General features: G+C 35.4%; 1 protein-coding gene and 1 long non-coding RNA gene across 2 annotated transcripts in view; one reads left to right on the forward strand and one right to left on the reverse strand.

Annotated features, from left to right (window-relative positions):
• The window catches only part of SEMA3A (semaphorin 3A), a 339,984-nt gene extending 326,026 nt beyond the window's left edge, over window positions 1-13,958 (reverse strand). The window contains exon 1 of the mRNA XM_068669962.1: window positions 13,800-13,958. The gene's annotated coding sequence lies outside the window, so the exon portion shown is untranslated. The remainder of the gene's footprint in view (window positions 1-13,799) is intronic.
• LOC137849866 (uncharacterized) overlaps window positions 1-14,849 on the forward strand; it is a 52,983-nt gene that overhangs the window by 9,765 nt on the left and 28,369 nt on the right. The window lies entirely within an intron of this gene.

Raw genomic sequence — 14,849 nt, forward strand, 5'->3', positions numbered from 1 at the left:
CAGCTGATCTATGCAAGTATTCCAACATTTGAAAATTGCTGACATTGATCATGATCATCATGCACAGAAAATAAATAAATAAATACATTAAAACACTTTCCTTCTAGTGATTGGAATTTTTCATAATCTTCATATTAGTACAAGTATTCATAATTATACATTATAATTGCCAAATAGGCCTTATCCTAGCTAGCTAACAATCAGTTAGCTGATTGTTTCCTGTTAAACATTTGCAATATATCCAGGTCTTGCTGTGATGTTCCAGTGTCACAAAAGAGGGTAAATTACAACTTATTCATTTATCTTTATTAAATCTTTATCCTTTTTCACAGTAAGAAACTCAATAGAAACAAAGTAACTTTATTAATTTAATTATTCTCCCTTAACAAGTAGAAGTGGAACCTTTGAAATTAGCATGTCTACTCTTCATATCAGTATTGTATTTTCTAAGGTTCACTATAAAAAATGGTACTGGCTGAAAAAAAAAAATAATTCTCAAGATAGAGAGATAGAGTGGTAGGATCCAAAATCTAGCTTAAACATTTGGAAAATAAAAATAAAAATCTCGGATAGTAACACTGTCAGAAGAAGGTTACAGAATTGTCAGTCTCCTTTTCTAGTTATTTCATTTTGCTATGTTTCAGACCAAAAGACTTAAGCTCCCCAAATGAAAGAGCATCCAAAACTAAATCAGCTGCAACAGCTTATGCTGTATCTATTTCCCCCAATTCCATCAGTACAATTACAAAGAAAAAAATACAATTAAAAAAAAAAAAAAAAAAAAAAAGGAAGGAGGGAAGGAAGGAAGGAGGGAAGGAGGGAAGGAAGGAAGGAGGGAAGGAAGGAAGGAGGGAAGGAGGGAAGGAAGGAAGGAAGGAAGGAAGGAAGGAAGGAAGGAAGGAAGGAAGGAAGGAAGGAAGGAAGGAAGGAAGGAAGGAAGGAAGGAAGGAAGGAAGGAAGGAAGGAAGGAAGGAAGGAAAAACAGTTCATCATAACAAAATCATGAAAATTGAGATGAGAGTTGAAAGGTGTATCTACACTATCAAATAGCCCTGCTCCTGATTAAGTGATGGTCAAAAATATTCAAAGTGAGGCTGCACCAATTCTAAATATAGTGGGAGAATCCCTTCTGTTGCCTGGCTGGCTATGCATCCCAAAATGCACTATTTGGCTGCCAGGGCACACTGCTGGCTCATATGGAGCCTTCTGTCAACCATATACTTTCCTGTTGAGTTGCTCTCTAGCTACTCATCTCCCAGTCTGTGCCAGATGTGTCCATCATTACTCCATCCCAGGTGCAGAACCTGGCATTTACCTTTGTTGAATGTCATGCCACTGATGACTGTCCAATGCTCCAATATATCTAAATCACACTGCACAGCATCTCATTCCTCCAGAGTCAACAGCACCTTCCAGTTTAATCAACAATGGATGCATTCCTGCCTCCAGATAATTGATAACAATGTTGAACAGGACTGTTGAACAGTCCCTAGGACTGGACCCTGGGAATACCACTAGTGACTGGCTGCCAGCCAGATGTAGTCCCATTCACTACAACCCTTTGAGCTCTGCCATTCAGACAGTTCATCACCCAGAGTATTGTGAAACCATATCTCACAGTTGGACAGTTGGACAATTCATCTGGAAGTATAATGTGAGGGACAGCATCAACAGCCTTACTAAAATTCAGGAAGATTATATCCACTGCTTTCCTTTCATCTATCAAGGAGATGACCTTATCATTGAAGGAGATAAAATTACTAAGGCAGAACTTCTGATGAACCTTGATGAACCCATGTTTACTATGTCTGATAGTAGCCTTGTTCTTTACAAGCTTTTCTATAGCAACCAAGATAACTTCTCTATAACTTTTCCAGAGATTGATATTAAACCTACAGGTCTGCAGTTTTCTGTTTTTTTTTCTCATGCCTTTTTTGCAGACGGGTATAACACTGACTAGCTTCTGTTCAGCAGGGACCTCCCCAGACTCCCACAATCTTTGGTAAATTGTTGAGAGACATCTAGCTATAACATCTGGCAACTTCCTCAGTACTCTGAATTTATGAATATTGAGCTCTCTTACAATTTCCAATTTTGGTGACTACAGATGGAAAGTCACTGTGCCCACAGTCATGGTCCTCCACCTGTGAGAACTGGGTAGCCTGAGATCTGACATTACTATTAAAAACTGTGTTGGGGGAAAAAATAAATAAATAAATAAATAAAAATTTAAATGCCTCCACGTTTCCCTCACCTTTCTATGTTAGGTGATCATATTTTTCAAGTATCAGTCCAATGTTTTCCTTTGCCTTTTTTAGCATACTTGCATCCCCTTACAATACATACTTTTTTTGTTGTCTGATCCTACACTGGCCAGTATCAACTCAAATTAAGCTTTGGCTGTTCATCCAGGCTGGTTTTCTGCCACACTTACTTGACTTGCAGCACAATGGGATTGCTTGTTCCTGGGCTGCCTTGCAGCCACCTATCCTACTTTTTATCTGAGGTTTGGATTCTAGTTGGACTGCCATCAGAGCTGACAGATTCCTCAGAAGAAGACAGTATTTTTCTGACACACAAAAAAATACTCTGTCAAAAAGTTTCTGCCAACCTTTATGCAAATTCATCTTAAAAATCATCCAATGCTGATTAAGCTATCCAGCTGTTATTAATGGTATTATTACAGCTTTTGGTATTATGGAAGGATTATGTTAGCGCTTTTTTAGGAAAACAGCATCCGCAGAAAATATCTTCTTCATGATCAACTAAGAAAAACTCATTAAAATGCATTAAAAATGGCATACTACTATCTGCAACACCTAGCCTTGTCTCTTTAAGGTCTATAAACTATAACCATCCCTTTGCAAAAATACATAAAAATTGGAAATCAGATAGTCCAAAAAAGGGAAAGGATAGATGGTGGATGCTCAAACGTTTTGTCTCTGTATAAATTACTTTTTAATTTATACTTGTTCGCTTCTCCATGCCTTTCCACTCTTATAAATGAGCTGTCAAATTCCATTACTGCAATTGAAGCTTATAATATCCCTCCTTGTCTGTGAACACATTGTGCAAGGAGTGCCTGATGTCATTCCACCTGATCCAGAGCTTATGTTCAAAGAGCCTGATTCAAAACTCATTGAAGTCCATAGAAAAACTTTTATTGAATTTCAGGGAGGTTTTTGACCAAGTCTAAAATGGAAGAACCCAGATGTTTGCTTCCAACAGCAAGAAGTGCAAGTCTACTTGTCCTGTGCATCTGTGTGAAGGACTCTGCGTCTCCTTCTATGCACCTGCATACAGGATATGATCACATAACAACACACAGAATCACAGAATCACAGAATTTCTAGGTTGGAAGAGACCTCAACACCATTGCTTATACCTTTCTATTAACCCAACCTTATATTTATCATAACAAATCTGATTTTATCACTTTTATCCTTATCTCTTCAGATTATTCTCTTACCTTAAGATACATTTTTAGCAACCTCAATAAATTAACTGCATGTGAATCAGTGGAGAATAGTACCCCATATCTGACTTAAAATTTCTGCAATGTGTCGTTGCTTCTCTTATGAACTGACCACTAAAGCCTGTATCATTTGCCTGGATGTGGGAATGAAGTGCTGTTACATGACCCTCACTTGACGCCCTGACCTTGGTTTAACTATTAATCATTAAAGATTACTCTATGCATTTGGTTTTGCTTGGCAACTATGTATTTGGCTTTCTCTAGAGTCCCTTCAAAATTATCATTTGTGAATTTAGTAAATGCCTACTCCAAGTTACATACTCTTTGCTGATGCAACAAATCTGTTAAATGAGCTGCCTCTTGAAAATATCATAAAGATGTGTATTTTGTATTAAGTAAATCAATTGGAAGGGCATGTGGCTGATAAATGATCCCTCTAAAATGATATTCATAGTACATTTCTGTTTCAAAAATATGCTGTACATTCAAATTCATGTTTCTGAAAGACTGACATAATATAGAGGCAAAACCAGCCGAGGTATTAATACTTGTGTAATTACTAATTACAAAATTATTTTCTTGTATTCACATGGGCTGCAGCCACATTTGAGATGATGATGAGAAAACAGAAAAGTGTTTCACAAAGTTGGCAATGCAAGCCATGAGGAGAATGTGAGCAAGTGACACTGATTCTAGCATTTTGCAACAGTGAAGTGATTAACTCCACTATAATAATAATGTTCTGTTAATGCATCTTTCAGGGGTGTAATTATAAATAGTATTACTAAAGTGCCAGCTGAGACTTATTATTCCTTGTACCATGTGCTATGCTATACACACAATAATAGCCGCTTCATGCTCTGTATCTACAAGATCTGGATACATACCATCTTCTGCATGTCTGTGTTTCCATTCGTATGGAAAGGCACATGCTAAATGAAGGGTTGTACTGCACTTTAACTAGTTCCAGGATCTGGAAATGGGGAGATCAAGGCTTCACTACAGAGCAGATTTACTCTGCTGCAGAATAAAAGAGTTTTTCCCCTTCCATTCTTCATATGTTGTACAGAGACTGAGAAAGCTGTTAGTTTTCCTTTTTCCATTGTGACAACCTTATGGTAAATCTCACTTTTCTAAAGGTTGCAGAGAAATGCTGTGAGATTAAACCCTAAATGTTTTCGTATGTTACATATGTACACATATATAAAGAAGGAGAGAGAGAAAGAAAAATAAAACAAACAAAAAAAAGGGGGGGAAGAAATTATTATTATTAATAATAACAACAATAAAACACACACATGCACACACACAAAAAGAAAATAAAAGACAAAAAAAAAACTATCCAAGGATCAAGTTAGTCAGCCAAGTCCAGCTGGGTTGCCTGATTTTCCACTGTGCAAATGCTCACAGTTCTACTGGAGGCAATAGCAACTCATTTGTGCAGGCTGAGGATCTAGCCCATGAGGCCATAAAGTAAACAGGGTAAAAAAATCCCATCAAACTAAACATAATACATATAATTTAGGCTACCTCCAAGGGCTCCTGAGCTAATCAAATCTGAATTGAGAGCAAGGACATAATTAGTTCTATTTATGCCAGATTTATTTTTATCAATTATATGACTAATTGGCCTCTTTTCTATCTGTTTGCATTGTTTTCAAGCTTAAGTCAATTTTTGCTTGTATATTTGCTAGGGGTATTGTTCTCTGGAGTTAACCTTTGCAGGAAGGGAACATCTCTAGATTTACACCAGGGCAACTGAGAACAGAAAAATGGATTCATTGTTACAGACCTGCTCTAACATTCACTGTAGCCACTGGAAAATGAAATATTAGACTGCCACACTGTTTAAATTTTTACTTGTTTTTCTGTAGTCAGAAGTACATTTTACTTATTTTTCTGTGCCTGTACATATGTACATGTACATGTATTCTAAATGTACAACCACAATGAAATAGCAGTAACTTTTAAATGTACCTGTCCAAAAGGCAGGAAATGTCTTTTACATGTTAAGATCATATTGCTCCCTTGAATTCACTATACGTTTTCTCCTTCTTTTTTCTTTTTATTTTTTCCTCTTTATAGCATGCATAAGATCCATACTGTATTTGGAAAATTGCCAAATTTACATTCCAGCACTTAAACAATAATGAATAAATTATTTATAAATGTATTCAGTTTTCCTTGTTACTTAAAGTTGATTGCTAAATTGTTTGGTAGATATTCATTTTCAATGTGAAATAAATAAGATCTTACTATATTTGATTTCACCTAATATATATCATGCAAAAGGAATATAATATCCACTCATGAAACTAGCTTGAAGATTGATATATTATGTTGCATTATGTATTATAGACAAAATATAGTTAATTAAAGCAAAAGATTAGGACCAAATGAAATATGAACTCACTGAGACCTGAAATTTTACATATACAGGGCCTGATTCTAATTTACTTGAGCTGATGTAGAATGTGAGTCACAGGAAAAACAATCCAGCCACACCTCTAAAAAGAGTATAACTGGTAGGATTACTGCCTTTATTGTCTTTAAATGAAGAGAAAGGCTGCAATCAAAACCAAGTAGAAATGTGGGTTACCAAAATCAAATTACTTCTGCTTTTTTTTTTTTTTTTTTTTTTTTTTCTCCCCCCTAGTGTAGCCCCTACTGGATGTTGTTTCCACTTCTGGTGCCCACACATTCAGAGGATTTCAGAGAGTGAGCAGAGATGGTAATATAATTTATAAGAGTGCTTTTGCATATAGGTCTAGATTTATCATGTGCATCATTAAGCACCTAATACAGCCATCTTGGGATTGGAGACTAGGTACCATAGTGTACCCACCTGGTGGCATTTTGCTCCAGCGTGTTTCCTGGAAACAGGTCTCAGAGCACTGCTCTTGATTGGTATCAACCATGCTAAGGCTAATGTAGACCTTGCTCAAAGAGCAGTGGCTCTACTCAGCCATACACTTTCCACGTTCACCCACTGAGGAAACTGTAAATGCTAGACCATTTACTTTCCAATACAAGGCATTTTCATGAAGTTGTAGCATCATTAAAAGCAAACAAACAAAGAAACTTTTCTCTAAAATTGATCACAACAACACTAAAACTATATTAACACTAAAACAAATATTAACAATGCTCTCCACCCTTCTATGTAAAGTTCCCATACCAAACTGTGTAAAGAGAACAACAGCAAAAGTCATTTTCTGAAATATATTAATACTGATTTCCCAGCTTCTTCTACCATTCCAGTTAATTAAAGGTAAATTAAGTCTAACCATCTCACCCAATTACATCTAGATTACCCATTTTATTACACGTGTCTAGGTTGACAGAATAAAGAATTGCCTTCAATAGAAGAAAAGCAAACAATTGTCTATTTAAACTGCTGGGACAACATTTTAGTTCTTAACACTTGATAAGCACTTAACAGAGGAGGACAAAATTACCTTGAAGAATCAAACCTTCTGTTTTTCAATTGACTTCAGTAACTTGAAGCTTTTTAATTAAGTACACTAGAGCAGTTTATTGCTTAGGCTGTTTCTCCGTACCTTTGAGTCTTCTAAAGTATAAGCCCTTTTATGTGGTAATAACATTTTGTATAGGTTTTCAAACAGCGTAAAGGTACTGGTTTAGCCTGTTTATGTGTAGCTCTCTACATCTGCTAAATAATTGCTTTTTTTTCTTAAATGAAATATTAGAACACTAGAGCGTGTACATTGTATGTACAGACACTGTGGATAGTGTATAATAAAATCATTCATGCTACAATAATTAAAGCTGTGTCAGCATTTTCATTACAAACTCAATTTTTCAAGTGTTTACAATTCAACCATAAAAAATTGTCTTGGACTCTTTCCACTGTATCTGAAGGCCAACGAATATAACCATAAAGTTTATAAGTCTTGAACACTTGTTTTGCAGGTGTAGGACTTAAAATCTATTTTGATTTAAAAATTAAATTTGACAAGTAGCCACTGGCTTTTTAAAACCCAAACAAATTCAAAACACTTGTGATTATCAGGTTCATAAAACTTTCCTGGTGTATTGATTGCTACAAATGGTATTTTAATCCCTCATCAAATTTGTGATTGCTTATGAAAATACTGGGAAATTCTAGCAATAAGTAAATTTGTACCCTACAAGATCTTAAAATTAATAATGTCAAGTGTGAGTGACATATTTTTGTATGAATGCAAGGATATATATTTATTTAACTCTGTCAAGGTGTTAAATCAAAACCCTCTGCTAAATTCAAGTGCTATGGAAGCCAGTATGAGTTTTGGCAGGACTTCTTCTCTGGAGACAGCAGTTATCTGTTTTTTTTTTTTTTTCACAGATCCAATACAGCATGGGCATCAGCTGCATATATTTTCCCACAATACCCTTTTAATGTGCCTTAACCCTAGTGTGAAGGGAGCCATCATAGTGAAAAAAGAGATGTTTGCTTGTCATATCATTAAATCTTTCTTCTCAGTCTGCTAAAATGGCTGCCAAGAAAGGTCACTTGGGTGGAGCTTCCTGTAATGAGAAATGAATGGACCGAGAAACCACGACTAATATTGAAAAATAACAAACAAGGCTTTCTTTTTTATATTTTTGCCATTTTGCACGTACAGTCTTCAGCTTGTGGAAATTTGGCCTGTGAAGACGTGGAAGCACTGATCCATGGACCTTCAAGCTTTTCTGGCATATAGTGTCTTCATGAATGTGTAAGTAGCCTTGACAGAGCTGTTCTGTGCAGTGCTGGCCATCTGCACAGCCTTCCCAAATCTCTGCATTATCAAAGGGAAATGCACATCATCCCTATTTTTTTTTTTTTCCTGCGAGGTTGGGAGAGTGATTAGCTCTCCATTATTTTAACCTTTGCCTCCACCCTTCCCTCCACTTCTCTCCTCTTCTCATTTTAAATTAACACTGTGACATCCCATCACTTTTCAGCCATTTAACCACTGAGAGATCTGCCAGGGATGTGTCTTTTTGTCTTGATGACTGAGGCAAACAGAAATAGACTGTGTCTGAGGATCAAAAGGCTCTGCAAACCACTGTCCTTTTTTGCACCCATTCTACATATTATTTTTCTTGGAGCGTCATAGGGTTTCATGTGACATGTCTGTGGTCTTAAAACATTACTATTATATATCATCTTGATACATGTATTGTGAAGGCTGTGTTTCAACTGCTCGGTGGTCTTTTTAAAGCATGATGACCAGGCTTATGAAACATATGCTTCATAATGGGATAGAACAGGTCAGGCTAGAAAGATTTTGTAGAATGATGTTGTAAGACAATGCATAGGACAGAGGTAGTATTATTGATGCTATACTTCTCTGTATCTTTTCTGTACCTGTAAAGATCACTTTCAAAATCTTGACTAGAATGGTAGACATGTTAGCTACCTCACCAAGTCAATTACAAGTCTTATTTTGGAACAAGAATATATTTAGGTTTGCTAATAATTCTTTAGGAATTTTTCAAAACATGAATTAGGGAAGAAAGGTTTTATTCACTTTTCCACAGCATTAAAAAGAAAATCTATGTTTGTGTTTTAACACAAACATAGCACAAAGCCTATGGGTTAAAAAAAAAAATATTAATAAAACTGTGTCACCTATCAGTACTCCAGATGGTGGTGTCTATTTGTGTTGTGAGAAAACCTACTTTGAAGAAAAAAGCTTGCAGTAGAAATCACATTACTTTATACCACGCATGTTTCTTTCATTTTCTCAAATGTAAATTTTTAAGGTAACACTAATGTTATTACACAGGTATGACACACATCTGTGATATGCACCATGTGAATTTGCCATGCTATTTCAAAGACTGGTTTACATTTATGGAGCTTTTAAAATCCAAACCAACCTGCTGGAAATTTAACAAACACATTTTTGACCTTCCTGTGTGCAGTATTGTTGGCCAATTTGTCCCAATTTTACAGGTTTTTAATTTCAAAGTTGTCAGAGCAACAAACTTGTAGCTAGTGTTACTTTAAAACAGTTCAACATACAAATGGCAAGCTAAATTCAACCCTGCTGTTAATTCCAAGGAAGTAAATGAGATAACACCTGAGTTGAATTTAATAGAGTAAACCCCAGATAAGATTTGGGGAAAACAAACAAACAAAGAAGCACAAAACAATCTTATTTTTTAGTCTGGCTGAATCTTTATCTCACTCCTAAATTTAAAGGAAAAATATATATATATAAATAAATTATTCTTATTCATTATAAGAAACTTACCAGTTTCCCTTGTTGTTTAATAGCATTTGCAGTCCAATGCTTCATAGGAAGAAGATAATAATATTCAGCTTGTCTATAGAAAAGTATAATTTATTTATTTATTTTATTTCTTCCTGTAGTTTTACTTTCATTATTCCTGAATATTTGTATCTACTGCCATCAACATCCAATTTCCTCACTCACATGGAAGACCAATCTACTTGTACATATGAGAAAATCCACTTGTTAAACTGGTACTTGAATATTAAAACGATATATGAGAATGACAGCATTGTTTCAGACAAGCACTTTATGTGAACTTCCACAGGTCCATATATTAAGAATAAATTATCAACAATCAACAACTCTTTACTGTGATGCCACTGAATTTAATAAACCACAATAACAGATTTATGGTATTTTAAGTATTTAATTCTGATATAGAGCAACAAGACACAGGATGTAATTGTCTTTTGAATCTTAAAACAAACAAACAAATGAAACAACAACAACAAAGAAGACTTGTTTTCAACTGAACTCAAAAGACAAATTTTCAACTTGAGGTGATTTAGTTTTAATAGACACAGCAGTCTGGTAACAAGAAATCTCTTATTGTATCCAGATTAGTCTGATTTACTTAATGTTAAACATTATTTTAAAAGCATGTGCTAAACAGTCACTGCCAAAACCTGATTATCACTGGACATGAGTTTTCTAGACCAAACACTTAGGTTCCATGGAAGTGCCTAAAATGCCCTCAAGTAACAGCTCATATATCAAATCTACATTGATACTTTCTTTACATAAGAAGAATGAAAAACAAGTTATGTTCAAATTACTTCTACCTAAAATCACAGAAGTAAACAAGACTTAGTAAAGTAAAATCCAAAAATCTGTGTACTCCAGTATACTGCGGTAAATAATTGGTGTGATTCTAATGTAAACAGCATTAACAATACTTAACTAGGCTTGCAATATGTTGGCCTTGGCAGAGCAAAGTTCTGAACTAGCTTGAAATTGGTGCTTTGTATAATAAGTGATAATACAGATGAAGAGAAACTTTCTTTAGTGATTTCTTATGGAAAATATTTTGGATTTGTGGAATTTAAATGATTTGAGGTTTTCCTGTAACCCTAGCTAATATCCTGGTAATCTTTTGATGCTCATCAGTAACACATTGTTATGCCTATAAGCACTATTTCTACATCTTTTTCAGTTTAAGATTCATTAAATCTTTAGCAGCCATGAATAATAGTATCAAAGCAGATAATACAGGATTCATTGTGTCATACAATACCTATAGATTCCACTACACAAGCAAAAGGGAGTAAAATTAAAGCCTTCTGTAAAAATGTTAGTTATAGAAAGAAAAAAGACTTATTTAATATTTATGTCTTCAATGGAGGTTTGTTAGTAAATAATATGGTCAAATGATGTCTATTAACAAACTATTTTTAAAATGATTCCATTAGAATGACTCTTCCATGATGTCACATGAGTTGTTGCAGAGATCAGGCTCTATTTTAGGTACTGAAGAAAACACCAACAGAAGGTCTTAAGGGATTTAAAGCACCATTTAAAAGTGAGGAGAATGGATAGATCATAATATTTCTTGTTGTTATATGTGTATATGCTTGTGTGTATACCAGAACGATGATGAAAGAGAGAAAAGTAGATTATAGTTAAACTGCACACCCTTAAAATTCATAGTAATAGTAAACAAAATATGAAAGACTTAAAAGTTATTGTATTATAAAAATATAATTTAAAACAGTATATATATTTTTTATCTTATGTGGAAAATCAAAAAAATCTGCAATTCAAAAAATACATTATAACAATAGGTATTCCATACATACAATCACACAAATTGGCCAGCAACCAGGGATAAATTTTGTTCAGTTTATTTCTGTAAATAGAAACTTATCAGTCAATATTATCTTAATTCTTTTTTTACCTAAGTGCCTTACAGAGAAATTAGTCCTACTAAAAGAAATGGATAAAGTACCAATCAAAAACTGTTAGATTGGGGGTGGGGGTGGGGTGAGGAGGAGTAGTAATTTGTTTTGATATTAATACTGTCAGAGTACTTGATGTGAGTATGAAAGAGAGAATGTGCCCCATAACTACCAATCTCACCTATACTTCTATCAATCTCACCTTAGTACCTTAATAGGTAGTATCTTAAATTCATAGGCATAGTGTAATTTCTAAGACCATTTTTGATCTACTCTAACCACACAGGGATGGTTGCAAAGTTATGTTCAAGATATATAGTTTATGCAGATGACATAAGGTAAGCAGGAATTTATTGTAAATTCACACTAACTTTGCAGCTGTGAAAGAGCACAGGTGATTATGGCTTTTAAATTCCAAAAGCCATTTTCCACTGGTTTAAATTTAAGAGAGAAAAAATGTATATTGCTATTTATTAATTGTGCTATTTCTTAGCAATCCAGCTCTTTGAAAATGTCTTTCTATTAATCACAGTCTGACCTCATCATTATGGGGCAGTTGTTAGAGTCAGAGAATAACTGCACAACTCTAGTGGATGAACTGAACTGCTACAGTGTTCATGCACTAAGGGAGGCTCAATGAAATTAAATTCTCTCCCTGTAGGGGGTAGGCATTGACTGCTGTCTGATGCCAGCAAATAGAGGTCTAAATATTTCTTCTGAGATGGTTGCTTTACCTTCTTATACTTCTAACTTCATCCTTTTTAAATTGCCATGTTCAAATGATTACTGTCAACAGATTGGATTTTACTATATTTTATTTTTAACAGGAGAGTCAGGCTAATGGCTATTATGTACAAACTGCAGCAGCCTAAAGCCATGGCTAATTAAAAGGACCATATATACTTGTCTGTCCAAGAGCAAAGAAAATAACTCTTCTGCAGTATGGAAGACTATTGAAAAGCATTTTATAGGCATAACTATGTAGGCTCATTTGTTCCACTTCCAGTATTGACAACAGCCACCAACCTGGACAATAGTTCAGAATAAATTAAGCCTAAAGTGAGAAGTGTCATCTGACTGGATCCTCTGGAAAATAAATTCAAACATATTTCTGGTATGCATTCTTACACTGTGTCATCATCTACTTGAGATGCCAGCAGATCCTTTTTATCCTTTTTATGTGTTTATTTCTCAGACAGAACATTTTGTATATGCAATGGACACATTCTTTTACATTGGCTGGCATTCCACCTCAAAGTTCATCATGAAAAGCTTGTTAATGTATTTCAGCATATATGCTGCAGTGGTAATCATGTTCCCAATAGCAAAGTAAAACTCCGGTAGGAGGTTCGAAGAATATGTGTGTGCTAAGATCAAATCTTGACTTCAAGTTCAAGCACAGTTTAACTGCAAATCCAAAGTTGTAAATGCAAAGTAAAGGCAACTTTAAGGCTGCTTTAAACCAAGCATGAAAGACTGAGGAGTCAAAGTTGAGATTCTATACATCTGTTTCTAATATGCCTCTTCTTGCATTTTAGACAAGCTTTGTTTCAAGCTTTACTATCACTGTAGTTGATACAGTTTGCTAATTTATAGTTTGGTGGCATTCTCTTTACATTTCAATCAATGGTTTGGTAAACAAAATAATTCATCTTTCTTTTGCAGGCTAAATTAGTTTAAATTTTTAAAATTCCTAAGATTTCAATTCCTCCTTCCTCTATTCCCTCCTCTCTCCCCTCCACAGAAATGAGTAGGTTTACAGTATTTTAGTTTTTTAATTTAGGGATTTTTGTTTTTGCATTTCATCACAAAACTGATTAAACTCTACTTCTGCCCTGTAATTGGATATGTACACAGACACATACATCAATAGAGAAATGGACCTATGTGTTACTGATATCATTATATATCTCAGTTTTAGATAAGAAAGCAGCTTCAGAACTGTACTGTCTGAGTATTCAGGCTGAAGTGGCAGGACCAGGGCACAGTGTAAAATAAAACAGGAGGAAATACACAAGGGATCTGCATGCAAACGTTATTCTGGTTCATTTCTGCACCAGCCTTCAGAGGATTCTCTCAAAAGTAAACACAGTTAACTAATTCCCAAGTAAAACAAGTAAAGGCAAATTTATCACTTACTGTGTGCTGTGCTTTGTCCGTGCACTGAAGAGAAGAAAGAGTTCTGCAGCGCTCACCTAGATCCAGGTTGGTTTCTAAATTAGTCATACATGTAAGCAGGAGGAAGCTCATTGACTTTGTAACTGTGCAAAGAGCAACCCATCTCACTGCTGCGAGACAACCCTTCAGGACACTGCGTGGAACTTCAGCACAAAAGCACAGCATCTATTACGCTTGAGGCTCTACCATTTCACCTACACCTGGGTGGATCTATCAGGCTTCATCTCTATTAGGGCAGTTTGGCTATGTAGTTTAAAGAAAAAAAAAAAAAAAAAAAAAAGGGGGGAGAGGGAGAGAGAGGGAAAGAGAGAGGGAAAGAGAGAGAAAAAAAAAAGGGCTTGCCGTTGTCACACTTGTTTCCTATTAAAGAGCCTTACGGTGGATTGAGTAATTGTGTACGAAGGTAGTCTGGCTGGCAGATGTGTGCAGCCCCAGTGGAGCACTAGATTCAAGGCAGATGGGTTGTACCAGGGCGCAAACAACATTGGAAAAAGAGAGGCGTGATTAAAACAGCAGGCCCCTGTTTTACAGTGCTAGAAGTGGGGATAGCAGGAGAGCTCCCAGGAACTGTGGCTCCCCAAAATGGGAACCGTGCAGACACAAGCAAATTGCAATAAAACAAACCTGATAAAGCACAGTGGATGATCAAATTGACCGAGTTTTGCAATACTGAAACCATCATGATTATTAATGAGCCTCTTTCCCCTCCTCCTCCTTCCAGGCACTTACATTAGAAATACTCAGTTGCAAAGAGCATAAGCATGGGTTTATTCAAAACAGAATCCTGGGCTACCGTATGGTCTGAGGCATCTTTTGGAAATGGATTAGAGTTGCTTTGAGGGCTTTACATTGTCTGTAAAGTCTGGTTTAGTTTAAAAGAAAAAGAGAATCTGAGTATTGGGAGTGAATCTGCCACTAGCATTTATATCTGAGAACGGTTGAAGCAGATTATCAAAGTGAACAAGGGAATCTTTATTATAAACTTCTGTGTGACATACATTGGGCCAAAAT

Source organism: Anas acuta, chromosome 1, assembly GCF_963932015.1.
Source record: "Anas acuta chromosome 1, bAnaAcu1.1, whole genome shotgun sequence".
In the NCBI taxonomy this organism is placed as follows: Eukaryota; Metazoa; Chordata; class Aves; order Anseriformes; family Anatidae; genus Anas; species Anas acuta.